The 24,870-nt window shown below is 48.3% G+C and overlaps 2 non-coding genes and 68 pseudogenes across 2 annotated transcripts; all 70 read left to right on the top strand.

Moving 5' to 3' along the window:
- Positions 1 to 173: 173 nt before the first annotated feature.
- On the top strand, positions 174 to 349 carry LOC143762398 (U2 spliceosomal RNA; annotated as a pseudogene).
- A 177-nt stretch (positions 350 to 526) lies between these two features.
- Positions 527 to 702, top strand: LOC143761748 (U2 spliceosomal RNA; annotated as a pseudogene).
- A 177-nt stretch (positions 703 to 879) lies between these two features.
- LOC143762563 (U2 spliceosomal RNA) lies at positions 880 to 1,055 on the top strand (annotated as a pseudogene).
- Positions 1,056 to 1,232: 177 nt separating this feature from the next.
- LOC143759421 (U2 spliceosomal RNA) lies at positions 1,233 to 1,408 on the top strand (annotated as a pseudogene).
- Positions 1,409 to 1,585: 177 nt separating this feature from the next.
- LOC143760243 (U2 spliceosomal RNA) lies at positions 1,586 to 1,764 on the top strand (annotated as a pseudogene).
- A 174-nt stretch (positions 1,765 to 1,938) lies between these two features.
- LOC143762562 (U2 spliceosomal RNA) lies at positions 1,939 to 2,114 on the top strand (annotated as a pseudogene).
- Positions 2,115 to 2,291: 177 nt separating this feature from the next.
- LOC143762514 (U2 spliceosomal RNA) lies at positions 2,292 to 2,467 on the top strand (annotated as a pseudogene).
- A 177-nt stretch (positions 2,468 to 2,644) lies between these two features.
- LOC143760084 (U2 spliceosomal RNA) lies at positions 2,645 to 2,822 on the top strand (annotated as a pseudogene).
- Positions 2,823 to 2,997: 175 nt separating this feature from the next.
- LOC143760740 (U2 spliceosomal RNA) lies at positions 2,998 to 3,173 on the top strand (annotated as a pseudogene).
- Positions 3,174 to 3,350: 177 nt separating this feature from the next.
- Positions 3,351 to 3,526, top strand: LOC143759872 (U2 spliceosomal RNA; annotated as a pseudogene).
- Positions 3,527 to 3,703: 177 nt separating this feature from the next.
- On the top strand, positions 3,704 to 3,879 carry LOC143762544 (U2 spliceosomal RNA; annotated as a pseudogene).
- A 177-nt stretch (positions 3,880 to 4,056) lies between these two features.
- Positions 4,057 to 4,232, top strand: LOC143761747 (U2 spliceosomal RNA; annotated as a pseudogene).
- Positions 4,233 to 4,409: 177 nt separating this feature from the next.
- LOC143762561 (U2 spliceosomal RNA) lies at positions 4,410 to 4,585 on the top strand (annotated as a pseudogene).
- Positions 4,586 to 4,762: 177 nt separating this feature from the next.
- On the top strand, positions 4,763 to 4,938 carry LOC143759420 (U2 spliceosomal RNA; annotated as a pseudogene).
- A 177-nt stretch (positions 4,939 to 5,115) lies between these two features.
- Positions 5,116 to 5,294, top strand: LOC143760242 (U2 spliceosomal RNA; annotated as a pseudogene).
- A 174-nt stretch (positions 5,295 to 5,468) lies between these two features.
- LOC143762559 (U2 spliceosomal RNA) lies at positions 5,469 to 5,644 on the top strand (annotated as a pseudogene).
- A 177-nt stretch (positions 5,645 to 5,821) lies between these two features.
- On the top strand, positions 5,822 to 5,997 carry LOC143762513 (U2 spliceosomal RNA; annotated as a pseudogene).
- A 177-nt stretch (positions 5,998 to 6,174) lies between these two features.
- LOC143760072 (U2 spliceosomal RNA) lies at positions 6,175 to 6,352 on the top strand (annotated as a pseudogene).
- Positions 6,353 to 6,527: 175 nt separating this feature from the next.
- LOC143760739 (U2 spliceosomal RNA) lies at positions 6,528 to 6,703 on the top strand (annotated as a pseudogene).
- A 177-nt stretch (positions 6,704 to 6,880) lies between these two features.
- On the top strand, positions 6,881 to 7,056 carry LOC143759870 (U2 spliceosomal RNA; annotated as a pseudogene).
- A 177-nt stretch (positions 7,057 to 7,233) lies between these two features.
- On the top strand, positions 7,234 to 7,409 carry LOC143759869 (U2 spliceosomal RNA; annotated as a pseudogene).
- Positions 7,410 to 7,586: 177 nt separating this feature from the next.
- Positions 7,587 to 7,762, top strand: LOC143759868 (U2 spliceosomal RNA; annotated as a pseudogene).
- Positions 7,763 to 7,939: 177 nt separating this feature from the next.
- LOC143760160 (U2 spliceosomal RNA) lies at positions 7,940 to 8,115 on the top strand (annotated as a pseudogene).
- A 177-nt stretch (positions 8,116 to 8,292) lies between these two features.
- Positions 8,293 to 8,471, top strand: LOC143759395 (U2 spliceosomal RNA; annotated as a pseudogene).
- Positions 8,472 to 8,645: 174 nt separating this feature from the next.
- Positions 8,646 to 8,821, top strand: LOC143762959 (U2 spliceosomal RNA; annotated as a pseudogene).
- A 177-nt stretch (positions 8,822 to 8,998) lies between these two features.
- LOC143762586 (U2 spliceosomal RNA) lies at positions 8,999 to 9,176 on the top strand (annotated as a pseudogene).
- A 175-nt stretch (positions 9,177 to 9,351) lies between these two features.
- On the top strand, positions 9,352 to 9,530 carry LOC143761461 (U2 spliceosomal RNA; annotated as a pseudogene).
- Positions 9,531 to 9,704: 174 nt separating this feature from the next.
- LOC143759867 (U2 spliceosomal RNA) lies at positions 9,705 to 9,880 on the top strand (annotated as a pseudogene).
- Positions 9,881 to 10,057: 177 nt separating this feature from the next.
- Positions 10,058 to 10,233, top strand: LOC143759866 (U2 spliceosomal RNA; annotated as a pseudogene).
- Positions 10,234 to 10,410: 177 nt separating this feature from the next.
- Positions 10,411 to 10,589, top strand: LOC143760601 (U2 spliceosomal RNA; annotated as a pseudogene).
- Positions 10,590 to 10,763: 174 nt separating this feature from the next.
- Positions 10,764 to 10,941, top strand: LOC143759275 (U2 spliceosomal RNA; annotated as a pseudogene).
- A 175-nt stretch (positions 10,942 to 11,116) lies between these two features.
- LOC143760738 (U2 spliceosomal RNA) lies at positions 11,117 to 11,292 on the top strand (annotated as a pseudogene).
- A 177-nt stretch (positions 11,293 to 11,469) lies between these two features.
- Positions 11,470 to 11,645, top strand: LOC143759864 (U2 spliceosomal RNA; annotated as a pseudogene).
- Positions 11,646 to 11,822: 177 nt separating this feature from the next.
- Positions 11,823 to 12,001, top strand: LOC143760241 (U2 spliceosomal RNA; annotated as a pseudogene).
- A 174-nt stretch (positions 12,002 to 12,175) lies between these two features.
- LOC143759274 (U2 spliceosomal RNA) lies at positions 12,176 to 12,353 on the top strand (annotated as a pseudogene).
- A 175-nt stretch (positions 12,354 to 12,528) lies between these two features.
- On the top strand, positions 12,529 to 12,704 carry LOC143760737 (U2 spliceosomal RNA; annotated as a pseudogene).
- A 177-nt stretch (positions 12,705 to 12,881) lies between these two features.
- Positions 12,882 to 13,057, top strand: LOC143762397 (U2 spliceosomal RNA; annotated as a pseudogene).
- A 177-nt stretch (positions 13,058 to 13,234) lies between these two features.
- On the top strand, positions 13,235 to 13,410 carry LOC143761746 (U2 spliceosomal RNA; annotated as a pseudogene).
- A 177-nt stretch (positions 13,411 to 13,587) lies between these two features.
- Positions 13,588 to 13,763, top strand: LOC143762558 (U2 spliceosomal RNA; annotated as a pseudogene).
- A 177-nt stretch (positions 13,764 to 13,940) lies between these two features.
- LOC143759419 (U2 spliceosomal RNA) lies at positions 13,941 to 14,116 on the top strand (annotated as a pseudogene).
- Positions 14,117 to 14,293: 177 nt separating this feature from the next.
- On the top strand, positions 14,294 to 14,472 carry LOC143760240 (U2 spliceosomal RNA; annotated as a pseudogene).
- Positions 14,473 to 14,646: 174 nt separating this feature from the next.
- On the top strand, positions 14,647 to 14,822 carry LOC143762557 (U2 spliceosomal RNA; annotated as a pseudogene).
- Positions 14,823 to 14,999: 177 nt separating this feature from the next.
- LOC143762512 (U2 spliceosomal RNA) lies at positions 15,000 to 15,175 on the top strand (annotated as a pseudogene).
- Positions 15,176 to 15,352: 177 nt separating this feature from the next.
- On the top strand, positions 15,353 to 15,531 carry LOC143762973 (U2 spliceosomal RNA; annotated as a pseudogene).
- A 174-nt stretch (positions 15,532 to 15,705) lies between these two features.
- LOC143760545 (U2 spliceosomal RNA) lies at positions 15,706 to 15,881 on the top strand (annotated as a pseudogene).
- A 177-nt stretch (positions 15,882 to 16,058) lies between these two features.
- Positions 16,059 to 16,234, top strand: LOC143761688 (U2 spliceosomal RNA; annotated as a pseudogene).
- A 177-nt stretch (positions 16,235 to 16,411) lies between these two features.
- On the top strand, positions 16,412 to 16,587 carry LOC143762556 (U2 spliceosomal RNA; annotated as a pseudogene).
- Positions 16,588 to 16,764: 177 nt separating this feature from the next.
- On the top strand, positions 16,765 to 16,940 carry LOC143759575 (U2 spliceosomal RNA; annotated as a pseudogene).
- Positions 16,941 to 17,117: 177 nt separating this feature from the next.
- LOC143760239 (U2 spliceosomal RNA) lies at positions 17,118 to 17,296 on the top strand (annotated as a pseudogene).
- A 174-nt stretch (positions 17,297 to 17,470) lies between these two features.
- LOC143762555 (U2 spliceosomal RNA) lies at positions 17,471 to 17,646 on the top strand (annotated as a pseudogene).
- Positions 17,647 to 17,823: 177 nt separating this feature from the next.
- On the top strand, positions 17,824 to 17,999 carry LOC143762511 (U2 spliceosomal RNA; annotated as a pseudogene).
- Positions 18,000 to 18,176: 177 nt separating this feature from the next.
- On the top strand, positions 18,177 to 18,355 carry LOC143762970 (U2 spliceosomal RNA; annotated as a pseudogene).
- A 174-nt stretch (positions 18,356 to 18,529) lies between these two features.
- Positions 18,530 to 18,705, top strand: LOC143760628 (U2 spliceosomal RNA; annotated as a pseudogene).
- Positions 18,706 to 18,882: 177 nt separating this feature from the next.
- Positions 18,883 to 19,060, top strand: LOC143759433 (U2 spliceosomal RNA; annotated as a pseudogene).
- Positions 19,061 to 19,235: 175 nt separating this feature from the next.
- Positions 19,236 to 19,411, top strand: LOC143760088 (U2 spliceosomal RNA; annotated as a pseudogene).
- A 177-nt stretch (positions 19,412 to 19,588) lies between these two features.
- On the top strand, positions 19,589 to 19,764 carry LOC143761386 (U2 spliceosomal RNA; annotated as a pseudogene).
- Positions 19,765 to 19,940: 176 nt separating this feature from the next.
- On the top strand, positions 19,941 to 20,116 carry LOC143760779 (U2 spliceosomal RNA; annotated as a pseudogene).
- Positions 20,117 to 20,293: 177 nt separating this feature from the next.
- LOC143760024 (U2 spliceosomal RNA) lies at positions 20,294 to 20,471 on the top strand (annotated as a pseudogene).
- Positions 20,472 to 20,646: 175 nt separating this feature from the next.
- LOC143760087 (U2 spliceosomal RNA) lies at positions 20,647 to 20,822 on the top strand (annotated as a pseudogene).
- Positions 20,823 to 20,999: 177 nt separating this feature from the next.
- Positions 21,000 to 21,178, top strand: LOC143762445 (U2 spliceosomal RNA; annotated as a pseudogene).
- Positions 21,179 to 21,352: 174 nt separating this feature from the next.
- On the top strand, positions 21,353 to 21,528 carry LOC143761766 (U2 spliceosomal RNA; annotated as a pseudogene).
- A 177-nt stretch (positions 21,529 to 21,705) lies between these two features.
- Positions 21,706 to 21,893, top strand: LOC143762477 (U2 spliceosomal RNA). The gene has a single exon (XR_013212275.1). It is a non-coding gene; the product is annotated as a U2 spliceosomal RNA (small nuclear RNA).
- Positions 21,894 to 22,058: 165 nt separating this feature from the next.
- Positions 22,059 to 22,237, top strand: LOC143761460 (U2 spliceosomal RNA; annotated as a pseudogene).
- Positions 22,238 to 22,411: 174 nt separating this feature from the next.
- LOC143761531 (U2 spliceosomal RNA) lies at positions 22,412 to 22,587 on the top strand (annotated as a pseudogene).
- Positions 22,588 to 22,764: 177 nt separating this feature from the next.
- LOC143762861 (U2 spliceosomal RNA) lies at positions 22,765 to 22,940 on the top strand (annotated as a pseudogene).
- A 177-nt stretch (positions 22,941 to 23,117) lies between these two features.
- LOC143761459 (U2 spliceosomal RNA) lies at positions 23,118 to 23,296 on the top strand (annotated as a pseudogene).
- Positions 23,297 to 23,470: 174 nt separating this feature from the next.
- LOC143759863 (U2 spliceosomal RNA) lies at positions 23,471 to 23,646 on the top strand (annotated as a pseudogene).
- Positions 23,647 to 23,823: 177 nt separating this feature from the next.
- LOC143763140 (U2 spliceosomal RNA) lies at positions 23,824 to 23,964 on the top strand (annotated as a pseudogene).
- Positions 23,965 to 24,176: 212 nt separating this feature from the next.
- LOC143759325 (U2 spliceosomal RNA) lies at positions 24,177 to 24,375 on the top strand. Its single transcript, XR_013212207.1, has one exon. It is a non-coding gene; the product is annotated as a U2 spliceosomal RNA (small nuclear RNA).
- Positions 24,376 to 24,540: 165 nt separating this feature from the next.
- On the top strand, positions 24,541 to 24,716 carry LOC143763032 (U2 spliceosomal RNA; annotated as a pseudogene).
- The last annotated feature ends 154 nt before the right edge of the window (positions 24,717 to 24,870 follow it).

Here is a 24,870-nt window from a genome sequence, read left to right as displayed (position 1 = left end):
GATTCAAAACGCGTTGTGCACAGCTTGAACACACGCACACCGCAGAACTGTCATCTACAGAACTTCCAGAGTTTCTGGAAAATGTCTTCCCTGCGGCGATCTTTTGCTATGTCTCCACAGTGGGTTTCGGTTGTAGGCCTTGGTGCGGCCCAAGTGGCAAACCATTTCTGATCATCGCTTCTCGGCCAAATGGCTCAAGATCAAGCGTAGAGTCTGTTCTTATCTGATACGTCCCCTATTTGGGGACCATATATTAAATGGATTTTTGGAATAGGGAGCTGGAAATGGAGCTTGCTTTGTCACACGGAACCTTCACGTGCTGTCACAATGGGGATGGAGGGTGTGGTTATGCAGATTCGAAACACGTTGTATACAGCTTGAACACACGCACACCGCAGAACTGTCATCTACAGAGCTTCCAAAGTTTCTGGAAAATGTCTTCCCTGCGGCAATCTTTTGCTATGTCTCCACAGTGGGTTTCGGTTGTAGGCCTTGGTGCGGCCCAAGTGGCAAACCATTTCTGATCATCGCTTCTTGGCCAAATGGCTCAAGATCAAGCGTAGAGTCTGTTCTTATCTGATACGTCCCCTATTTGGGGACCATATATTAAATGGATTTTTGGAATAGGGAGCTGGAAACGGAGCTTGCTTTGTCGCACGGAACCTTCACGTGCTGTCACAATGGGGATGGAGGGTGGTGTTATGCAGATTCAAAACGCGTTGTGCACAGCTTGAACACACGCACACCGCAGAACTGTCATCTACAGAGCTTCCAGAGTTTCTGGAAAATGTCTTCCCTGCGGCAATCTTTTGCTATGTCTCCACAGTGGGTTTCGGTTGTAGGCCTTGGTGCGGCCCAAGTGGCAAACCATTTCTGATCATCGCTTCTCGGCCAAATGGCTCAAGATCAAGCGTAGTGTCTGTTCTTATCTGATACGACCCCTATTTGGGGACCATATATTAAATAGATTTTTGGAATAGGGAGCTGGAAATGGAGCTTGCTTTGTCGCATGGAACCTTCATGTGCTGTCACAATGGGGATGGAGGGTGTGGTTATGCAGATTCAAAACGCGTTGTGCACAGCTTGAACACACGCACACCGCAGAACTGTCATCTACAGAGCTTCCAGAGTTTCTGGAAAATGTCTTCCCTGCGGCAATCTTTTGCTATGTCTCCACAGTGGGTTTCGGTTGTAGGCCTTGGTGCGGCCCAAGTGGCACACCATTTCTGATCATCGCTTCTCGGCCAAATGGCTCAAGATCAAGCGTAGTGTCTGTTCTTATCTGATATGTCCCCTATTTGGGGACCATATATTAAATGGATTTTTGGAATAGGGAGCTGGAAATGGAGCTTGCTTTGTCGCACGGAACCTTCACGTGCTGTCACAATGGGGATGGAGGGTGTGGTTATGCAGATTCAAAACGCGTTGTGCACAGCTTGAACACACGCACACCGCAGAACTGTCATCGACAGAGCTTCCAGAGTTTCTGGAAAATGTCTTCCCTGCGGCAATCTTTTGCTATGTCTCCACAGTGGGTTTCGGTTGTAGGCCTTGGGGCGGCCCAAGTGGCAAACCATTTCTGATCATCGCTTCTCGGCCAAATGGCTCAAGATCAAGCGTAGTGTCTGTTCTTATCTGATACGTCCCCTATTTGGGGACCATATATTAAATGGATTTTTGGAATAGGGAGCTGGAAATGGAGCTTGCTTTGTCACACGGAACCTTCACGTGCTGTCACAATGGGGATGGAGGGTGTGATTATGCAGATTCAAAACGCGTTGTGCACAGCTTGAACACACGCACACCGCAGAACTGTCATCGACAAAGCTTCCAGAGTTTCTGGAAAATGTCTTCCCTGCGGCAATCTTTTGCTATGTCTCCACAGTGGGTTTCGGTTGTAGGCCTTGGTGCGGCCCAAGTGGCAAACCATTTCTGATCATCGCTTCTCGGCCAAATGGCTCAAGATCAAGCGTAGTGTCTGTTCTTATCTGATACGACCCCTATTTGGGGACCATATATTAAATAGATTTTTGGAATAGGGAGCTGGAAATGGAGCTTGCTTTGTCGCATGGAACCTTCATGTGCTGTCACAATGGGGATGGAGGGTGTGGTTATGCAGATTCAAAACGCGTTGTGCACAGCTTGAACACACGCACACCGCAGAACTGTCATCTACAGAGCTTCCAGAGTTTCTGGAAAATGTCTTCCCTGCGGCAATCTTTTGCTATGTCTCCACAGTGGGTTTCGGTTGTAGGCCTTGGTGCGGCCCAAGTGGCACACCATTTCTGATCATCGCTTCTCGGCCAAATGGCTCAAGATCAAGCGTAGTGTCTGTTCTTATCTGATACGTCCCCTATTTTGGGACCATATATTAAATGGATTTTTGGAATAGGGAGCTGGAAATGGAGCTTGCTTTGTCGCACGGAACCTTCACGTGCTGTCACAATGGGGATGGAGGGTGTGGTTATGCAGATTCAAAACGCGTTGTGCACAGCTTGAACACACGCACACCGCAGAACTGTCATCGACAGAGCTTCCAGAGTTTCTGGAAAATGTCTTCCCTGCGGCAATCTTTTGCTATGTCTCCACAGTGGGTTACGGTTGTAGGCCTTGGTGAGGCCTAAGTGGCAAACCATTTCTGATCATCGCTTCTCGGCCAAATGGCTCAAGATCAAGCGTAGTGTCTGTTCTTATCTGATACGTCCCCTATTTGGGGACCATATATTAAATGGATTTTTGGAATACGGAGCTGGAAATGGAGCTTGCTTTGTCGCACGGAACATTCACATGCTGTCACAATGGGGATGGAGGGTGTGGTTATGCAGATTCAAAACGCGTTGTGCACAGCTTGAACACACGCACACCGCAGAACTGTCATCGACAGAGCTTCCAGAGTTTCTGGAAAATGTCTTCCCTGCGGCAATCTTTTGCTATGTCTCTACAGTGGGTTTCGGTTGTAGGCCTTGTTGCGGCCCAAGTGGCAAACCATTTCTGATCATCGCTTCTTGGCCAAGTGGCTCAAGATCAAGCGTAGTGTCTGTTCTTATCTGATACGTCCCCTATTTGGGGACCATATATTAAATAGATTTTTGGAATAGGGAGCTGGAAATGGAGCTTGCTTTGTCGCACGGAACCTTCACGTGCTGTCACAATGGGGATGGAGGGTGTGGTTATGCAGATTCAAAACGCGTTGTGCACAGCTTGAACACACGCACACCGCAGAACTGTCATCTACAGAGCTTCCAGAGTTTCTGGAAAATGTCTTCCCTGCGGCAATCTTTTGCTATGTCTCCACAGTGGGTTTCGGTTGTAGGCCTTGGTGCGGCCCAAGTGGCACACCATTTCTGATCATCGCTTCTCGGCCAAATGGCTCAAGATCAAGCGTAGTGTCTGTTCTTATCTGATACGTCCCCTATTTGGGGACCATATATTAAATGGATTTTTGGAATAGGGAGCTGGAAATGGAGCTTGCTTTGTCGCACGGAACCTTCACGTGCTGTCACAATGGGGATGGAGGGTGTGGTTATGCAGATTCAAAACGCGTTGTGCACAGCTTGAACACACGCACACCGCAGAACTGTCATCGACAGAGCTTCCAGAGTTTCTGGAAAATGTCTTCCCTGCGGCAATCTTTTGCTATGTCTCCACAGTGGGTTTCGGTTGTAGGCCTTGGTGCGGCCCAAGTGGCAAACCATTTCTGATCATCGCTTCTTGGCCAAATGGCTCAAGATCAAGCGTAGAGTCTGTTCTTATCTGATACGTCCCCTATTTGGGGACCATATATTAAATGGATTTTTGGAATAGGGAGCTGGAAACGGAGCTTGCTTTGTCACACGGAACCTTCACGTGCTGTCACAATGGGGATGGAGGGTGTGGTTATGCAGATTCGAAACACGTTGTATACAGCTTGAACACACGCACACCGCAGAACTGTCATCTACAGAGCTTCCAAAGTTTCTGGAAAATGTCTTCCCTGCGGCAATCTTTTGCTATGTCTCCACAGTGGGTTTCGGTTGTAGGCCTTGGTGCGGCCCAAGTGGCAAACCATTTCTGATCATCGCTTCTTGGCCAAATGGCTCAAGATCAAGCGTAGAGTCTGTTCTTATCTGATACGTCCCCTATTTGGGGACCATATATTAAATGGATTTTTGGAATAGGGAGCTGGAAACGGAGCTTGCTTTGTCGCACGGAACCTTCACGTGCTGTCACAATGGGGATGGAGGGTGGTGTTATGCAGATTCAAAACGCGTTGTGCACAGCTTGAACACACGCACACCGCAGAACTGTCATCTACAGAGCTTCCAGAGTTTCTGGAAAATGTCTTCCCTGCGGCAATCTTTTGCTATGTCTCCACAGTGGGTTTCGGTTGTAGGCCTTGGTGCGGCCCAAGTGGCAAACCATTTCTGATCATCGCTTCTCGGCCAAATGGCTCAAGATCAAGCGTAGTGTCTGTTCTTATCTGATACGACCCCTATTTGGGGACCATATATTAAATAGATTTTTGGAATAGGGAGCTGGAAATGGAGCTTGCTTTGTCGCATGGAACCTTCATGTGCTGTCACAATGGGGATGGAGGGTGTGGTTATGCAGATTCAAAACGCGTTGTGCACAGCTTGAACACACGCACACCGCAGAACTGTCATCTACAGAGCTTCCAGAGTTTCTGGAAAATGTCTTCCCTGCGGCAATCTTTTGCTATGTCTCCACAGTGGGTTTCGGTTGTAGGCCTTGGTGCGGCCCAAGTGGCACACCATTTCTGATCATCGCTTCTCGGCCAAATGGCTCAAGATCAAGCGTAGTGTCTGTTCTTATCTGATATGTCCCCTATTTGGGGACCATATATTAAATGGATTTTTGGAATAGGGAGCTGGAAATGGAGCTTGCTTTGTCGCACGGAACCTTCACGTGCTGTCACAATGGGGATGGAGGGTGTGGTTATGCAGATTCAAAACGCGTTGTGCACAGCTTGAACACACGCACACCGCAGAACTGTCATCGACAGAGCTTCCAGAGTTTCTGGAAAATGTCTTCCCTGCGGCAATCTTTTGCTATGTCTCCACAGTGGGTTTCGGTTGTAGGCCTTGGGGCGGCCCAAGTGGCAAACCATTTCTGATCATCGCTTCTCGGCCAAATGGCTCAAGATCAAGCGTAGTGTCTGTTCTTATCTGATACGTCCCCTATTTGGGGACCATATATTAAATGGATTTTTGGAATAGGGAGCTGGAAATGGAGCTTGCTTTGTCACACGGAACCTTCACGTGCTGTCACAATGGGGATGGAGGGTGTGATTATGCAGATTCAAAACGCGTTGTGCACAGCTTGAACACACGCACACCGCAGAACTGTCATCGACAAAGCTTCCAGAGTTTCTGGAAAATGTCTTCCCTGCGGCAATCTTTTGCTATGTCTCCACAGTGGGTTTCGGTTGTAGGCCTTGGTGCGGCCCAAGTGGCAAACCATTTCTGATCATCGCTTCTCGGCCAAATGGCTCAAGATCAAGCGTAGTGTCTGTTCTTATCTGATACGACCCCTATTTGGGGACCATATATTAAATAGATTTTTGGAATAGGGAGCTGGAAATGGAGCTTGCTTTGTCGCATGGAACCTTCATGTGCTGTCACAATGGGGATGGAGGGTGTGGTTATGCAGATTCAAAACGCGTTGTGCACAGCTTGAACACACGCACACCGCAGAACTGTCATCTACAGAGCTTCCAGAGTTTCTGGAAAATGTCTTCCCTGCGGCAATCTTTTGCTATGTCTCCACAGTGGGTTTCGGTTGTAGGCCTTGGTGCGGCCCAAGTGGCACACCATTTCTGATCATCGCTTCTCGGCCAAATGGCTCAAGATCAAGCGTAGTGTCTGTTCTTATCTGATACGTCCCCTATTTTGGGACCATATATTAAATGGATTTTTGGAATAGGGAGCTGGAAATGGAGCTTGCTTTGTCGCACGGAACCTTCACGTGCTGTCACAATGGGGATGGAGGGTGTGGTTATGCAGATTCAAAACGCGTTGTGCACAGCTTGAACACACGCACACCGCAGAACTGTCATCGACAGAGCTTCCAGAGTTTCTGGAAAATGTCTTCCCTGCGGCAATCTTTTGCTATGTCTCCACAGTGGGTTACGGTTGTAGGCCTTGGTGAGGCCTAAGTGGCAAACCATTTCTGATCATCGCTTCTCGGCCAAATGGCTCAAGATCAAGCGTAGTGTCTGTTCTTATCTGATACGTCCCCTATTTGGGGACCATATATTAAATGGATTTTTGGAATACGGAGCTGGAAATGGAGCTTGCTTTGTCGCACGGAACATTCACATGCTGTCACAATGGGGATGGAGGGTGTGGTTATGCAGATTCAAAACGCGTTGTGCACAGCTTGAACACACGCACACCGCAGAACTGTCATCGACAGAGCTTCCAGAGTTTCTGGAAAATGTCTTCCCTGCGGCAATCTTTTGCTATGTCTCTACAGTGGGTTTCGGTTGTAGGCCTTGTTGCGGCCCAAGTGGCAAACCATTTCTGATCATCGCTTCTTGGCCAAGTGGCTCAAGATCAAGCGTAGTGTCTGTTCTTATCTGATACGTCCCCTATTTGGGGACCATATATTAAATAGATTTTTGGAATAGGGAGCTGGAAATGGAGCTTGCTTTGTCGCACGGAACCTTCACGTGCTGTCACAATGGGGATGGAGGGTGTGGTTATGCAGATTCAAAACGCGTTGTGCACAGCTTGAACACACGCACACCGCAGAACTGTCATCTACAGAGCTTCCAGAGTTTCTGGAAAATGTCTTCCCTGCGGCAATCTTTTGCTATGTCTCCACAGTGGGTTTCGGTTGTAGGCCTTGGTGCGGCCCAAGTGGCACACCATTTCTGATCATCGCTTCTCGGCCAAATGGCTCAAGATCAAGCGTAGTGTCTGTTCTTATCTGATACGTCCCCTATTTGGGGACCATATATTAAATGGATTTTTGGAATAGGGAGCTGGAAATGGAGCTTGCTTTGTCGCACGGAACCTTCACGTGCTGTCACAATGGGGATGGAGGGTGTGGTTATGCAGATTCAAAACGCGTTGTGCACAGCTTGAACACACGCACACCGCAGAACTGTCATCGACAGAGCTTCCAGAGTTTCTGGAAAATGTCTTCCCTGCGGCAATCTTTTGCTATGTCTCCACAGTGGGTTTCGGTTGTAGGCCTTGGTGCGGCCCAAGTGGCACACCATTTCTGATCATCGCTTCTCGGCCAAATGGCTCAAGATCAAGCGTAGTGTCTGTTCTTATCTGATACGTCCCCTATTTGGGGACCATATATTAAATGGATTTTTGGAATAGGGAGCTGGAAATGGAGCTTGCTTTGTCGCACGGAACCTTCACGTGCTGTCACAATGGGGATGGAGGGTGTGGTTATGCAGATTCAAAACGCGTTGTGCACAGCTTGAACACACGCACACCGCAGAACTGTCATCGACAGAGCTTCCAGAGTTTCTGGAAAATGTCTTCCCTGCGGCAATCTTTTGCTATGTCTCCACAGTGGGTTTCGGTTGTAGGCCTTGGTGCGGCCCAAGTGGCACACCATTTCTGATCATCGCTTCTCGGCCAAATGGCTCAAGATCAAGCGTAGTGTCTGTTCTTATCTGATACGTCCCCTATTTGGGGACCATATATTAAATGGATTTTTGGAATAGGGAGCTGGAAATGGAGCTTGCTTTGTCGCACGGAACCTTCACGTGCTGTCACAATGGGGATGGAGGGTGTGGTTATGCAGATTCAAAACGCGTTGTGCACAGCTTGAACACACGCACACCGCAGAACTGTCATCGACAGAGCTTCCAGAGTTTCTGGAAAATGTCTTCCCTGCGGCAATCTTTTGCTATGTCTCCACAGTGGGTTTCGGTTGTAGGCCTTGGGGCGGTCCAAGTGGCAAACCATTTCTGATCATCGCTTCTCGGCCAAATGGCTCAAGATCAAGCGTAGTGTCTGTTCTTATCTGATACGTCCCCTATTTGGGGACCATTTATTAAATAGATTTTTGGAATAGGGAGCTGGAAATGGAGCTTGCTTTGTCGCACGGAACCTTCACGTGCTGTCACAATGGGGATGGAGGGTGTGGTTATGCAGATTCAAAACGCGTTGTGCACAGCTTGAACACACGCACACCGCAGAACTGTCATCTACAGAGCTTCCAGAGTTTCTGGAAAATGTCTTCCCTGCGGCAATCTTTTGCTATGTCTCCACAGTGGGTTTCGGTTGTAGGCCTTGGTGCGGCCCAAGTGGCAAACCATTTCTGATCATCGCTTCTCGGCCAAATGGCTCAAGATCAAGCGTAGTGTCTGTTCTTATCTGATACGTCCCCTATTTGGGGACCATATATTAAATGGATTTTTGGAATAGGGAGCTGGAAATGGAGCTTGCTTTGTCACACGGAACCTTCATGTGCTGTCACAATGGGGATGGAGCGTGTGGTTATGCAGATTCGAAACGCGTTGTGCACAGCTTGAACACACGCACACCGCAGAACTGTCACCTACAGAGCTTCCAGAGTTTCTGGAAAATGTCTTCCCTGCGGCAATCTTTTGCTATGTCTCCACAGTGGGTTTCGGTTGTAGGCCTTGGTGCGGCCCAAGTGGCAAACCATTTCTAATCATTGCTTCCCGGCCAAATGGCTCAAGATCAAGCGTAGAGTCTGTTCTTATCTGATACGTCCCCTATTTGGGGACCATATATTAAATGGATTTTTGGAATAGGGAGCTGGAAATGGAGCTTGCTTTGTCGCACGGAACCTTCACGTGCTGTCACAATGGGGATGGAGGGTGTGGTTATGCAGATTCAAAACGCGTTGTGCACAGCTTGAACACACGCACACCACAGAACTGTCATCTACAGAGCTTCCAGAGTTTCTGGAAAATGTCTTCCCTGCGGCAATCTTTTGCTATGTCTCCACAGTGGGTTTCGGTTGTAGGCCTTGGTGCGGCCCAAGTGGCAAACCATTTCTGATCATCGCTTCTCGGCCAAATGGCTCAAGATCAAGCGTAGTGTCTGTTCTTATCTGATACGTCCCCTATTTGGTGACCATATATTAAATAGATTTTTGGAATAGGGAGCTGGAAATGGAGCTTGCTTTGTCGCATGGAACCTTCACATGCTGTCACAATGGGGATGGAGGGTGTGGTTATGCAGATTCAAAACGCATTGTGCACAGCTTGAACACACGCACACCGCAGAACTGTCATCTACAGAGCTTCCAGAGTTTCTGGAAAATTTCTTCCCTGCGGCAATCTTTTGCTATGTCTCCACAGTGGGTTTCGGTTGTAGGCCTTGGTGCGGCCCAAGTGGCAAACCATTTCTGATCATCGCTTCTCGGCCAAATGGCTCAAGATCAAGCGTAGTGTCTGTTCTTATCTGATACGTCCCCTATTTGGGGACCATATATTAAATAGATTTTTGGAATAGGGAACTGGAAATGGAGCTTGCTTTGTCGCACGGAACCTTCACGTGCTGTCACAATGGGGATGGAGGGTGTGGTTATGCAGATTCAAAACGCGTTGTGCACAGCTTGAACACACGCACACCGCAGAACTGTCATCTACAGAGCTTCCAGAGTTTCTGGAAAATGTCTTCCCTGCGGCAATCTTTTGCTATGTCTCCACAGTGGGTTTCGGTTGTAGGCCTTGGTGCGGCCCAAGTGGCACACCATTTCTGATCATCGCTTCTCGGCCAAATGGCTCAAGATCAAGCGTAGTGTCTGTTCTTATCTGATACGTCCCCTATTTGGGGACCATATATTAAATGGATTTTTGGAATAGGGAGCTGGAAATGGAGCTTGCTTTGTCGCACGGAACCTTCACGTGCTGTCACAATGGGGATGGAGGGTGTGGTTATGCAGATTCAAAACGCGTTGTGCACAGCTTGAACACACGCACACCGCAGAACTGTCATCGACAGAGCTTCCAGAGTTTCTGGAAAATGTCTTCCCTGCGGCAATCTTTTGCTATGTCTCCACAGTGGGTTTCGGTTGTAGGCCTTGGTGCGGCCCAAGTGGCACACCATTTCTGATCATCGCTTCTCGGCCAAATGGCTCAAGATCAAGCGTAGTGTCTGTTCTTATCTGATACGTCCCCTATTTGGGGACCATATATTAAATGGATTTTTGGAATAGGGAGCTGGAAATGGAGCTTGCTTTGTCGCACGGAACCTTCACGTGCTGTCACAATGGGGATGGAGGGTGTGGTTATGCAGATTCAAAACGCGTTGTGCACAGCTTGAACACACGCACACCGCAGAACTGTCATCGACAGAGCTTCCAGAGTTTCTGGAAAATGTCTTCCCTGCGGCAATCTTTTGCTATGTCTCCACAGTGGGTTTCGGTTGTAGGCCTTGGGGCGGTCCAAGTGGCAAACCATTTCTGATCATCGCTTCTCGGCCAAATGGCTCAAGATCAAGCGTAGTGTCTGTTCTTATCTGATACGTCCCCTATTTGGGGACCATTTATTAAATGGATTTTTGGAATAGGGAGCTGGAAATGGAGCTTGCTTTGTCACACGGAACCTTCACGTGCTGTCACAATGGGGATGGAGGGTGTGATTATGCAGATTCAAAACGCGTTGTGCACAGCTTGAACACACGCACACCGCAGAACTGTCATCTACAGAGCTTCCAGAGTTTCTGGAAAATGTCTTCCCTGCGGCAATCTTTTGCTATGTCTCCACAGTGGGTTACGGTTGTAGGCCTTGGTGAGGCCTAAGTGGCAAACCATTTCTGATCATCGCTTCTCGGCCAAATGGCTCAAGATCAAGCGTAGTGTCTGTTCTTATCTGATACGTCCCCTATTTGGGGACCATATATTAAATGGATTTTTGGAATACGGAGCTGGAAATGGAGCTTGCTTTGTCGCACGGAACCTTCACATGCTGTCACAATGGGGATGGAGGGTGTGGTTATGCAGATTCAAAACGCGTTGTGCACAGCTTGAACACACGCACACCGCAGAACTGTCATCGACAGAGCTTCCAGAGTTTCTGGAAAATGTCTTCCCTGCGGCAATCTTTTGCTATGTCTCTACAGTGGGTTTCGGTTGTAGGCCTTGTTGCGGCCCAAGTGGCAAACCATTTCTGATCATCGCTTCTTGGCCAAGTGGCTCAAGATCAAGCGTAGTGTCTGTTCTTATCTGATACGTCCCCTATTTGGGGACCATATATTAAATAGATTTTTGGAATAGGGAGCTGGAAATGGAGCTTGCTTTGTCGCACGGAACCTTCACGTGCTGTCACAATGGGGATGGAGGGTGTGGTTATGCAGATTCAAAACGCGTTGTGCACAGCTTGAACACACGCACACCGCAGAACTGTCATCTACAGAGCTTCCAGAGTTTCTGGAAAATGTCTTCCCTGCGGCAATCTTTTGCTATGTCTCCACAGTGGGTTTCGGTTGTAGGCCTTGGTGCGGCCCAAGTGGCACACCATTTCTGATCATCGCTTCTCGGCCAAATGGCTCAAGATCAAGCGTAGTGTCTGTTCTTATCTGATACGTCCCCTATTTGGGGACCATATATTAAATGGATTTTTGGAATAGGGAGCTGGAAATGGAGCTTGCTTTGTCGCACGGAACCTTCACGTGCTGTCACAATGGGGATGGAGGGTGTGGTTATGCAGATTCAAAACGCGTTGTGCACAGCTTGAACACACGCACACCGCAGAACTGTCATCGACAGAGCTTCCAGAGTTTCTGGAAAATGTCTTCCCTGCGGCAATCTTTTGCTATGTCTCCACAGTGGGTTTCGGTTGTAGGCCTTGGTGCGGCCCAAGTGGCACACCATTTCTGATCATCGCTTCTCGGCCAAATGGCTCAAGATCAAGCGTAGTGTCTGTTCTTATCTGATACGTCCCCTATTTGGGGACCATATATTAAATGGATTTTTGGAATAGGGAGCTGGAAATGGAGCTTGCTTTGTCACACGGAACCTTCACGTGCTGTCACAATGGGGATGGAGGGTGTGATTATGCAGATTCAAAACGCGTTGTGCACAGCTTGAACACACGCACACCGCAGAACTGTCATCTACAGAGCTTCCAGAGTTTCTGGAAAATGTCTTCCCTGCGGCAATCTTTTGCTATGTCTCCACAGTGGGTTACGGTTGTAGGCCTTGGTGAGGCCTAAGTGGCAAACCATTTCTGATCATCGCTTCTCGGCCAAATGGCTCAAGATCAAGCGTAGTGTCTGTTCTTATCTGATACGTCCCCTATTTGGGGACCATATATTAAATGGATTTTTGGAATACGGAGCTGGAAATGGAGCTTGCTTTGTCGCACGGAACCTTCACATGCTGTCACAATGGGGATGGAGGGTGTGGTTATGCAGATTCAAAACGCGTTGTGCACAGCTTGAACACACGCACACCGCAGAACTGTCATCGACAGAGCTTCCAGAGTTTCTGGAAAATGTCTTCCCTGCGGCAATCTTTTGCTATGTCTCTACAGTGGGTTTCGGTTGTAGGCCTTGTTGCGGCCCAAGTGGCAAACCATTTCTGATCATCGCTTCTTGGCCAAGTGGCTCAAGATCAAGCGTAGTGTCTGTTCTTATCTGATACGTCCCCTATTTGGGGACCATATATTAAATAGATTTTTGGAATAGGGAGCTGGAAATGGAGCTTGCTTTGTCGCACGGAACCTTCACGTGCTGTCACAATGGGGATGGAGGGTGTGGTTATGCAGATTCAAAACGCGTTGTGCACAGCTTGAACACACGCACACCGCAGAACTGTCATCTACAGAACTTCCAGAGTTTCTGGAAAATGTCTTCCCTGCGGCGATCTTTTGCTATGTCTCCACAGTGGGTTTCGGTTGTAGGCCTTGGTGCGGCCCAAGTGGCAAACCATTTCTGATCATCGCTTCTCGGCCAAATGGCTCAAGATCAAGCGTAGAGTCTGTTCTTATCTGATACGTCCCCTATTTGGGGACCATATATTAAATGGATTTTTGGAATAGGGAGCTGGAAATGGAGCTTGCTTTGTCACACGGAACCTTCACGTGCTGTCACAATGGGGATGGAGGGTGTGGTTATGCAGATTCGAAACACGTTGTATACAGCTTGAACACACGCACACCGCAGAACTGTCATCTACAGAGCTTCCAAAGTTTCTGGAAAATGTCTTCCCTGCGGCAATCTTTTGCTATGTCTCCACAGTGGGTTTCGGTTGTAGGCCTTGGTGCGGCCCAAGTGGCAAACCATTTCTGATCATCGCTTCTTGGCCAAATGGCTCAAGATCAAGCGTAGAGTCTGTTCTTATCTGATACGTCCCCTATTTGGGGACCATATATTAAATGGATTTTTGGAATAGGGAGCTGGAAACGGAGCTTGCTTTGTCGCACGGAACCTTCACGTGCTGTCACAATGGGGATGGAGGGTGGTGTTATGCAGATTCAAAACGCGTTGTGCACAGCTTGAACACACGCACACCGCAGAACTGTCATCTACAGAGCTTCCAGAGTTTCTGGAAAATGTCTTCCCTGCGGCAATCTTTTGCTATGTCTCCACAGTGGGTTTCGGTTGTAGGCCTTGGTGCGGCCCAAGTGGCAAACCATTTCTGATCATCGCTTCTCGGCCAAATGGCTCAAGATCAAGCGTAGTGTCTGTTCTTATCTGATACGACCCCTATTTGGGGACCATATATTAAATAGATTTTTGGAATAGGGAGCTGGAAATGGAGCTTGCTTTGTCGCATGGAACCTTCATGTGCTGTCACAATGGGGATGGAGGGTGTGGTTATGCAGATTCAAAACGCGTTGTGCACAGCTTGAACACACGCACACCGCAGAACTGTCATCTACAGAGCTTCCAGAGTTTCTGGAAAATGTCTTCCCTGCGGCAATCTTTTGCTATGTCTCCACAGTGGGTTTCGGTTGTAGGCCTTGGTGCGGCCCAAGTGGCACACCATTTCTGATCATCGCTTCTCGGCCAAATGGCTCAAGATCAAGCGTAGTGTCTGTTCTTATCTGATATGTCCCCTATTTGGGGACCATATATTAAATGGATTTTTGGAATAGGGAGCTGGAAATGGAGCTTGCTTTGTCGCACGGAACCTTCACGTGCTGTCACAATGGGGATGGAGGGTGTGGTTATGCAGATTCAAAACGCGTTGTGCACAGCTTGAACACACGCACACCGCAGAACTGTCATCGACAGAGCTTCCAGAGTTTCTGGAAAATGTCTTCCCTGCGGCAATCTTTTGCTATGTCTCCACAGTGGGTTTCGGTTGTAGGCCTTGGGGCGGCCCAAGTGGCAAACCATTTCTGATCATCGCTTCTCGGCCAAATGGCTCAAGATCAAGCGTAGTGTCTGTTCTTATCTGATACGTCCCCTATTTGGGGACCATATATTAAATGGATTTTTGGAATAGGGAGCTGGAAATGGAGCTTGCTTTGTCACACGGAACCTTCACGTGCTGTCACAATGGGGATGGAGGGTGTGATTATGCAGATTCAAAACGCGTTGTGCACAGCTTGAACACACGCACACCGCAGAACTGTCATCGACAAAGATTCCAGAGTTTCTGGAAAATGTCTTCCCTGCGGCAATCTTTTGCTATGTCTCCACAGTGGGTTTCGGTTGTAGGCCTTGGTGCGGCCCAAGTGGCAAACCATTTCTGATCATCGCTTCTCGGCCAAATGGCTCAAGATCAAGCGTAGTGTCTGTTCTTATCTGATACGACCCCTATTTGGGGACCATATATTAAATAGATTTTTGGAATAGGGAGCTGGAAATGGAGCTTGCTTTGTCGCATGGAACCTTCATGTGCTGTCACAATGGGGATGGAGGGTGTGGTTATGCAGATTCAAAACGCGTTGTGCACAGCTTGAACACACGCACGCCGCAGAACTGTCATCTACAGAGCTTCCAGAGTTTCTGGAAAATGTCTTCCCTGCGGCAATCTTTTGCTATGTCTCCACAGTGGGTTTCGGTTGTAGGCCTTGGTGCGGCCCAAGTGGCACACCATTTCTGATCATCGCTTCTCGGCCAAATGGCTCAAGATCAAGCGTAGTGTCTGTTCTTATCTGATACGTCCCCTATTTTGGGACCATATATTAAATGGATTTTTGGAATAGGGAGCTGGAAATGGAGCTTGCTTTGTCGCACGGAACCTTCACGTGCTGTCACAATGGGGATGGAGGGTGTGGTTATGCAGATTCAAAACGCGTTGTGCACAGCTTGAACACACGCACACCGCAGAACTGTCATCGACAGAGCTTCCAGAGTTTCTGGAAAATGTCTTCCCTGCGGAAATCTTTTGCTATGTCTCCACAGTGGGTTTCGGTTGTAGGCCTTGGGGCGGCCCAAGTGGCAAACCATTTCTGATCATCGCTTCTCGGCCAAATGTCTCAAGATCAAGCGTAGTGTCTGTTCTTATCTGATACGTCCCCTATTTGGGGACCATATATTAAATGGATTTTTGGAATAGGGAGCTGGAAATGGAGCTTGCTTTGTCACACGGAACCTTCACGTGCTGTCACAATGGGGATGGAGGGTGTGATTATGCAGATTCAAAACGCGTTGTGCACAGCTTGAACACACGCACACCGCAGAACTGTCATCGACAAAGCTTCCAGAGTTTCTGGAAAATGTCTTCCCTGCGGCAATCTTTTGCTATGTCTCCACAGTGGGTTTCGGTTGTAGGCCTTGGTGCGACCCAAGTGGCAAACCATTTCTGATCATCGTTTCTCGGCCAAATGGCTCAAGATCAAGCGTAGTGTCTGTTCTTATCTGATACGTCCCCTATTTGGGGACCATATATTAAATAGATTTTTGGAATAGGGAGCTGGAAATGGAGCTTGCTTTGTCGCACAGAACCTTCACGTGCTGTCACAATGGGGATGGAGGGTGTGGTTATGCAGATTCAAAACGCGTTGTGCACAGCTTGAACACACGCACACCGCAGAACTGTCATCTACAGAGCTTCCAAAGTTTCTGGAAAATGTCTTCCCTGCGGCAATCTTTTGCTATGTCTCCACAGTGGGTTTCGGTTGTAGGCCTTGGTGCGGCCCAAGTGGCAAACCATTTCTGATCATCGCTTCTCGGCCAAATGGCTCAAGATCAAGCGTAGAGTCTGTTCTTATCTGATACGTCCCCTATTTGGGGACCATATATTAAATGGATTTTTGGAATAGGGAGCTGGAAACGGAGCTTGCTTTGTCGCACGGAACCTTCACGTGCTGTCACAATGGGGATGGAGGGTGGTGTTATGCAGATTCAAAACGCGTTGTGCACAGCTTGAACACACGCACACCGCAGAACTGTCATCTACAGAGCTTCCAGAGTTTCTGGAAAATGTCTTCCCTGCGGCAATCTTTTGCTATGTCTCCACAGTGGGTTTCGGTTGTAGGCCTTGGTGCGGCCCAAGTGGCAAACCATTTCTGATCATCGCTTCTCGGCCAAATGGCTCAAGATCAAGCGTAGTGTCTGTTCTTATCTGATACGACCCCTATTTGGGGACCATATATTAAATAGATTTTTGGAATAGGGAGCTGGAAATGGAGCTTGCTTTGTCGCATGGAACCTTCATGTGCTGTCACAATGGGGATGGAGGGTGTGGTTATGCAGATTCAAAACGCGTTGTGCACAGCTTGAACACACGCACACCGCAGAACTGTCATCTACAGAGCTTCCAGAGTTTCTGGAAAATGTCTTCCCTGCGGCAATCTTTTGCTATGTCTCCACAGTGGGTTTCGGTTGTAGGCCTTGGTGCGGCCCAAGTGGCACACCATTTCTGATCATCGCTTCTCGGCCAAATGGCTCAAGATCAAGCGTAGTGTCTGTTCTTATCTGATACGTCCCCTATTTGGGGACCATATATTAAATAGATTTTTGGAATAGGGAGCTGGAAATGGAGCTTGCTTTGTCGCACGGAACCTTCACGTGCTGTCACAATGGGGATGGAGGGTGTGGTTATGCAGATTCAAAACGCGTTGTGCACAGCTTGAACACACGCACACCGCAGAACTGTCATCGACAGAGCTTCCAGAGTTTCTGGAAAATGTCTTCCCTGCGGCAATCTTTTGCTATGTCTCCACAGTGGGTTTCGGTTGTAGGCCTTGGGGCGGCCCAAGTGGCAAACCATTTCTGATCATCGCTTCTCGGCCAAATGGCTCAAGATCAAGCGTAGTGTCTGTTCTTATCTGATACGTCCCCTATTTGGGGACCATATATTAAATGGATTTTTGGAATAGGGAGCTGGAAATGGAGCTTGCTTTGTCACACGGAACCTTCACGTGCTGTCACAATGGGGATGGAGGGTGTGATTATGCAGATTCAAAACGCGTTGTGCACAGCTTGAACACACGCACACCGCAGAACTGTCATCGACAAAGCTTCCAGAGTTTCTGGAAAATGTCTTCCCTGCGGCAATCTTTTGCTATGTCTCCACAGTGGGTTTCGGTTGTAGGCCTTGGTGCGGCCCAAGTGGCAAACCATTTCTGATCATCGCTTCTCGGCCAAATGGCTCAAGATCAAGCGTAGTGTCTGTTCTTATCTGATACGACCCCTATTTGGGGACCATATATTAAATAGATTTTTGGAATAGGGAGCTGGAAATGGAGCTTGCTTTGTCGCATGGAACCTTCATGTGCTGTCACAATGGGGATGGAGGGTGTGGTTATGCAGATTCAAAACGCGTTGTGCACAGCTTGAACACACGCACACCGCAGAACTGTCATCTACAGAGCTTCCAGAGTTTCTGGAAAATGTCTTCCCTGCGGCAATCTTTTGCTATGTCTCCACAGTGGGTTTCGGTTGTAGGCCTTGGTGCGGCCCAAGTGGCACACCATTTCTGATCATCGCTTCTCGGCCAAATGGCTCAAGATCAAGCGTAGTGTCTGTTCTTATCTGATACGTCCCCTATTTTGGGACCATATATTAAATGGATTTTTGGAATAGGGAGCTGGAAATGGAGCTTGCTTTGTCGCACGGAACCTTCACGTGCTGTCACAATGGGGATGGAGGGTGTGGTTATGCAGATTCAAAACGCGTTGTGCACAGCTTGAACACACGCACACCGCAGAACTGTCATCGACAGAGCTTCCAGAGTTTCTGGAAAATGTCTTCCCTGCGGAAATCTTTTGCTATGTCTCCACAGTGGGTTTCGGTTGTAGGCCTTGGGGCGGCCCAAGTGGCAAACCATTTCTGATCATCGCTTCTCGGCCAAATGTCTCAAGATCAAGCGTAGTGTCTGTTCTTATCTGATACGTCCCCTATTTGGGGACCATATATTAAATGGATTTTTGGAATAGGGAGCTGGAAATGGAGCTTGCTTTGTCACACGGAACCTTCACGTGCTGTCACAATGGGGATGGAGGGTGTGATTATGCAGATTCAAAACGCGTTGTGCACAGCTTGAACACACGCACACCGCAGAACTGTCATCGACAAAGCTTCCAGAGTTTCTGGAAAATGTCTTCCCTGCGGCAATCTTTTGCTATGTCTCCACAGTGGGTTTCGGTTGTAGGCCTTGGTGCGGCCCAAGTGGCAAACCATTTCTGATCATCGTTTCTCGGCCAAATGGCTCAAGATCAAGCGTAGTGTCTGTTCTTATCTGATACGTCCCCTATTTGGGGACCATATATTAAATGGATTTTTGGAATAGGGAGCTGGAAATGGAGCTTGCTTTGTCGCACAGAACCTTCACGTGCTGTCACAATGGGGATGGAGGGTGTGGTTATGCAGATTCAAAACGCGTTGTGCACAGCTTGAACACACGCACACCGCAGAACTGTCATCTACAGAGCTTCCAGGGTTTCTGGAAAATGTCTTCCCTGCGGCAATCTTTTGCTATGTCTCCACAGTGGGTTACGGTTGTAGGCCTTGGTGAGGCCTAAGTGGCAAACCATTTCTGATCATCGCTTCTCGGCCAAATGGCTCAAGATCAAGCGTAGTGTCTGTTCTTATCTGATACGTCCCCTATTTGGGGACCATATATTAAATGGATTTTTGGAATACGGAGCTGGAAATGGAGCTTGCTTCGTCGGACGGAACCTTCACATGCTGTCACAATGGGGATGGAGGGTGTGGTTATGCAGATTCAAAACGCGTTGTGCACAGCTTGAACACACGCACACCGCAGAACTGTCATCGACAGAGCTTCCAGAGTTTCTGGAAAATGTCTTCCCTGCGGCAATCTTTTGCTATGTCTCCACAGTGGGTTTCGGTTGTAGGCCTTGGTGCGGCCCAAGTGGCAAACCATTTCTGATCATCGCTTCTTGGCCAAATGGCTCAAGATCAAGCGTAGTGTCTGTTCTTATCTGATACGTCCCCTATTTGGGGACCATATATTAAATAGATTTTTGGAATAGGGAGCTGGAAATGGAGCTTGCTTTGTCGCACGGAACCTTCACGTGCTGTCACAATGGGGATGGAGGGTGTGGTTATGCAGATTCAAAACGCGTTGTGCACAGCTTGAACACACGCACACTGCAGAACTGTCATCGACAGAGCTTCCAGAGTTTCTGGAAAATGTCTTCCCTGCGGCAATCTTTTGCTATGTCTCCACAGTGGGTTTCGGTTGTAGGCCTTGGTGCGGCCCAAGTGGCAAACCATTTCTGATCATCGCTTCTCGGCCAAATGGCTCATGATCAAGCGTAGTGTCTGTTCTTATCTGATACGTCCCCTATTTGGGGACCATATATTAAATAGATTTTTGGAATAGGGAGCTGGAAATGGAGCTTGCTTTGTCGCACGGAACCTTCACGTGCTGTCACAATGGGGATGGAGGGTGTGGTTATGCAGATTCAAAACGCGTTGTGCACAGCTTGAACACACGCACACCGCAGAACTGTCATCGAAAAGCTTCCAGAGTTTCTGGAAAATGTCTTCCCTGCGGTAATCTTTTGCTATGTCTCCACAGTGGGTTTCGGTTTTAGGCCTTGGTGCGGCCCAAGTGGCAAACCATTTCTGATCATCGCTTCTCGGCCAAATGGCTCAAGATCAAGCGTAGTGTCTGTTCTTATCTGATACGTCCCCTATTTGGGGACCATATATTAAATGGATTTTTGGAATAGGGAGCTGGAAATGGAGCTTGCTTTGTCACACGGAACCTTCACGTGCTGTCACAATGGGGATGGAGGGTGTGGTTATGCAGATTCAAAACGCGTTGTGCACAGCTTGAACACACGCACACCGCAGAACTGTCATCTACAGAGCTTCCAGAGTTTTTGGAAAATGTCTTCCCTGCGGCAATCTTTTGCTATGTCTCCACAGTGGGTTTCAGTTGTAGGCCTTGGTGCGGACCAAGTGGCAAACCATTTCTGATCATCGCTTCTCGGCCAAATGGCTCAAGATCAAGTGTAGTGTCTGTTCTTATCTGATACGTCCCCTATTTGGGGACCATATATTAAATAGATTTTTGGAATAGGGAGCTGGAAATGGAGCTTGCTTTGTCGCACGGAACCTTCACGTGCTGTCACAATAGGGATGGAGGGTGTGGTTATGCAGATTCAAAACGCGTTGTGCACAGCTTGAACACACGCACACCACAGAACTGTCATCGACAGAGCTTCCAGAGTTTCTGGAAAATGTCTTCCCTGTGGCAATCTTTTGCTATGTCTCCACAGTGGGTTTCGGTTGTAGGCCTTGGTGCGGCCCAAGTGGCAAACCATTTCTGATCATCGCTTCTTGGCCAAATGGCTCAAGATCAAGCGTAGTGTCTGTTCTTATCTGATACGTCCCCTATTTGGGGACCATATATTAAATAGATTTTTGGAATAGGGAGCTGGAAATGGAGCTTGCTTTGTCGCACGGAACCTTCACGTGCTGTCACAATGGGGATGGAGGGTGTGGTTATGCAGATTCAAAACACGTTGTGCACAGCTTGAACACACGCACACCGCAGAACTGTCATCTACAGAGCTTCCAGAGTTTCTGGAAAATGTCTTCCCTGCGGCAATCTTTTGCTATGTCTCCACAGTGGGTTTCGGTTGTAGGCCTTGGTGCGGCCCAAGTGGCAAACCATTTCTGATCATCGCTTCTCGGCCAAATGGCTCAAGATCAAGCGTAGTGTCTGTTCTCATCTGATACGTCCCCTATTTGGGGACCATATATTAAATGGATTTTTGGAATAGGGAGCTGGAAATGGAGCTTGCTTTGTCACACGGAACCTTCATGTGCTGTCACAATGGGGATGGAGCGTGTGGTTATGCAGATTCGAAACGCGTTGTGCACAGCTTGAACACACGCACACCGCAGAACTGTCACCTACAGAGCTTCCAGAGTTTCTGGAAAATGTCTTCCCTGCGGCAATCTTTTGCTATGTCTCCACAGTGGGTTTCGGTTGTAGGCCTTGGTGCGGCCCAAGTGGCAAACCATTTCTGATCATTGCTTCTCGGCCAAATGGCTCAAGATCAAGCGTAGAGTCTGTTCTTATCTGATACGTCCCCTATTTGGGGACCATATATTAAATGGATTTTTGGAATAGGGAGCTGGAAATGGAGCTTGCTTTGTCGCACGGAACCTTCACGTGCTGTCACAATGGGGATGGAGGGTGTGGTTATGCAGATTCAAAACGCGTTGTGCACAGCTTGAACACACGCACACCACAGAACTGTCATCTACAGAGCTTCCAGAGTTTCTGGAAAATGTCTTCCCTGCGGCAATCTTTTGCTATGTCTCCACAGTGGGTTTCGGTTGTAGGCCTTGGTGCGGCCCAAGTGGCAAACCATTTCTGATCATCGCTTCTCGGCCAAATGGCTCAAGATCAAGCGTAGTGTCTGTTCTTATCTGATACGTCCCCTATTTGGTGACCATATATTAAATAGATTTTTGGAATAGGGAGCTGGAAATGGAGCTTGCTTTGTCGCATGGAACCTTCACGTGCTGTCACAATGGGGATGGAGGTTGTGGTTATGCAGATTCAAAACGCGTTGTGCACAGCTTGAACACACGCACACCGCAGAACTGTCATCTACAGAGCTTCCAGAGTTTCTGGAAAATTTCTTCCCTGCGGCAATCTTTTGCTATGCCTCCACAGTGGGTTTCGGTTGTAGGCCTTGGTGCGGCCCAAGTGGCAAACCATTTCTGATCATCGCTTCTCGGCCAAATGGCTCAAGATCAAGCGTAGTGTCTGTTCTTATCTGATACGTCCCCTATTTGGGGACCATATATTAAATAGATTTTTGGAATAGGGAACTGGAAATGGAGCTTGCTTTGTCGCACGGAACCTTCACGTGCTGTCACAATGGGGATGGAGGGTGTGGTTATGCAGATTCAAAACGCGTTGTGCACAGCTTGAACACACGCACACCGCAGAACTGTCATCTACAGAGCTTCCAGAGTTTCTGGAAAATGTCTTCCCTGCAGCAATCTTTTGCTATGTCTCCACAGTGGGTTTCGGTTGTAGGCCTTGGTGCGGCCCAAGTGGCAAACCATTTCTGATCATTGCTTCTCGGCCAAATGGCTTAAGATCAAGCGTAGAGTCTGTTCTTATCTGATACGTCCCCTATTTGGGGACCATATATTAAATGGATTTTTGGAATAGGGAGCTGGAAATGGAGCTTGCTTTGTCGCACGGAACCTTCACGTGCTGTCACAATGGGGATGGAGGGTGTGGTTATGCAGATTCAAAACGCGTTGTGCACAGCTTGAACACACGCACACCACAGAACTGTCATCTACAGAGCTTCCAGAGTTTCTGGAAAATGTCTTCCCTGCGGCAATCTTTTGCTATGTCTCCACAGTGGGTTTCGGTTGTAGGCCTTGGTGCGGCCCAAGTGGCAAACCATTTCTGATCATCGCTTCTCGGCCAAATGGCTCAAGATCAAGCGTAGTGTCTGTTCTTATCTGATACGTCCCCTATTTGGTGACCATATATTAAATAGATTTTTGGAATAGGGAGCTGGAAATGGAGCTTGCTTTGTCGCATGGAACCTTCACGTGCTGTCACAATGGGGATGGAGGGTGTGGTTATGCAGATTCAAAACGCGTTGTGCACAGCTTGAACACACGCACACCGCAGAACTGTCATCTACAGAGCTTCCAGAGTTTCTGGAAAATTTCTTCCCTGCGGCAATCTTTTGCTATGTCTCCACAGTGGGTTTCGGTTGTAGGCCTTGGTGCGGCCCAAGTGGCAAACCATTTCTGATCATCGCTTCTCGGCCAAATGGCTCAAGATCAAGCGTAGTGTCTGTTCTTATCTGATACGTCCCCTATTTGGGGACCATATATTAAATAGATTTTTGGAATAGGGAACTGGAAATGGAGCTTGCTTTGTCGCACGGAACCTTCACGTGCTGTCACAATGGGGATGGAGGGTGTGGTTATGCAGATTCAAAACGCGTTGTGCACAGCTTGAACACACGCACACCGCAGAACTGTCATCTACAGAGCTTCCAGAGTTTCTGGAAAATGTCTTCCCTGCGGCAATCTTTTGCTATGTCTCCACAGTGGGTTTCGGTTGTAGGCCTTGGTGCGGCCCAAGTGGCACACCATTTCTGATCATCGCTTCTCGGCCAAATGGCTCAAGATCAAGCGTAGTGTCTGTTCTTATCTGATACGTCCCCTATTTGGGGACCATATATTAAATGGATTTTTGGAATAGGGAGCTGGAAATGGAGCTTGCTTTGTCGCACGGAACCTTCACGTGCTGTCACAATGGGGATGGAGGGTGTGGTTATGCAGATTCAAAACGCGTTGTGCACAGCTTGAACACACGCACACCGCAGAACTGTCATCGACAGAGCTTCCAGAGTTTCTGGAAAATGTCTTCCCTGCGGCAATCTTTTGCTATGTCTCCACAGTGGGTTTCGGTTGTAGGCCTTGGTGCGGCCCAAGTGGCAAACCATTTCTGATCATCGCTTCTCGGCCAAATGGCTCAAGATCAAGCGTAGAGTCTGTTCTTATCTGATACGTCCCCTATTTGGGGACCATATATTAATAGGATTTTTGGAATAGGGAGCTGGAAACGGAGATTGCTTTGTCGCATGGAACCTTCACGTGCTGTCACAATGGGGATGGAGGGTGTGGTTATGCAGATTCAAATCGCATTGTGCACAGCTTGAACACACGCACACCGCAGAACTGTCATCTACAGAGCTTCCAGAGTTTCTGGAAAATGTCTTCCTTGCGGCAATCTTTTGCTATGTCTCCACAGTGGGTTTCAGTTGTAGGCCTTGGTACGGCCCATGTGGCAAACCATTTCTGATCATCGCTTCTCGGCCAAATGGCTCAAGATCAAGCGTAGTGTCTGTTCTTATCAGTTTAATATCTGATACGTCCCCTATTTGGGGACCATATATTAAATGGATTTTTGGAACAGGGAGCTGGAAATGGAGCTTGCTTTGTCGCAAGGAACCTTCACGTGCTGTCACAATGGGGATGGAAGGTGTGGTTATGCAGATTCAAAACGCGTTGTGCACAGCTTGAACACACGCACACAGCAGAACTGTCATCTACAGAGCTTCCAGAGTTTCTGGAAAATGTCTTCCCTGCGGCAATCTTTTGCTATGTCTCCACAGTGGGTTTCGGTTGTAGGCCTTGGTGCGGCCCAAGTGGCAAACCATTTCTGATCATCGCTTCTCGGGCAAATGTCTCAAGATCAAGCGTAGTGTCTGTTTTTATCTGATACGTCCCCTATTTGGGGACCATATATTAAATAGATTTTTGGAATAGGGAGCTGGAAATGGAGCTTGCTTTGTCGCACGGAACCTTCACGTGCTGTCACAATGGGGATGGAGGGTGTGGTTATGCAGATTCAAAACGCGTTGTGCACAGCTTGAACACACGCACACCGCAGAACTGTCATCTACAGAGCTTCCAGAGTTTCTGGAAAATGTCTTCCCTGCGGCAATCTTTTGCTATGTCTCCACAGTGGGTTTCGGTTGTAGGCCTTGGTGCAGCC

This window comes from Ranitomeya variabilis, chromosome 3 (assembly GCF_051348905.1).
Source record: "Ranitomeya variabilis isolate aRanVar5 chromosome 3, aRanVar5.hap1, whole genome shotgun sequence".
NCBI classification, from domain to species: Eukaryota; Metazoa; Chordata; class Amphibia; order Anura; family Dendrobatidae; genus Ranitomeya; species Ranitomeya variabilis.
The sequence above is the reverse complement of the archived record's forward strand: the minus strand, read 5'-3'. Positions and strand labels throughout refer to the sequence as shown.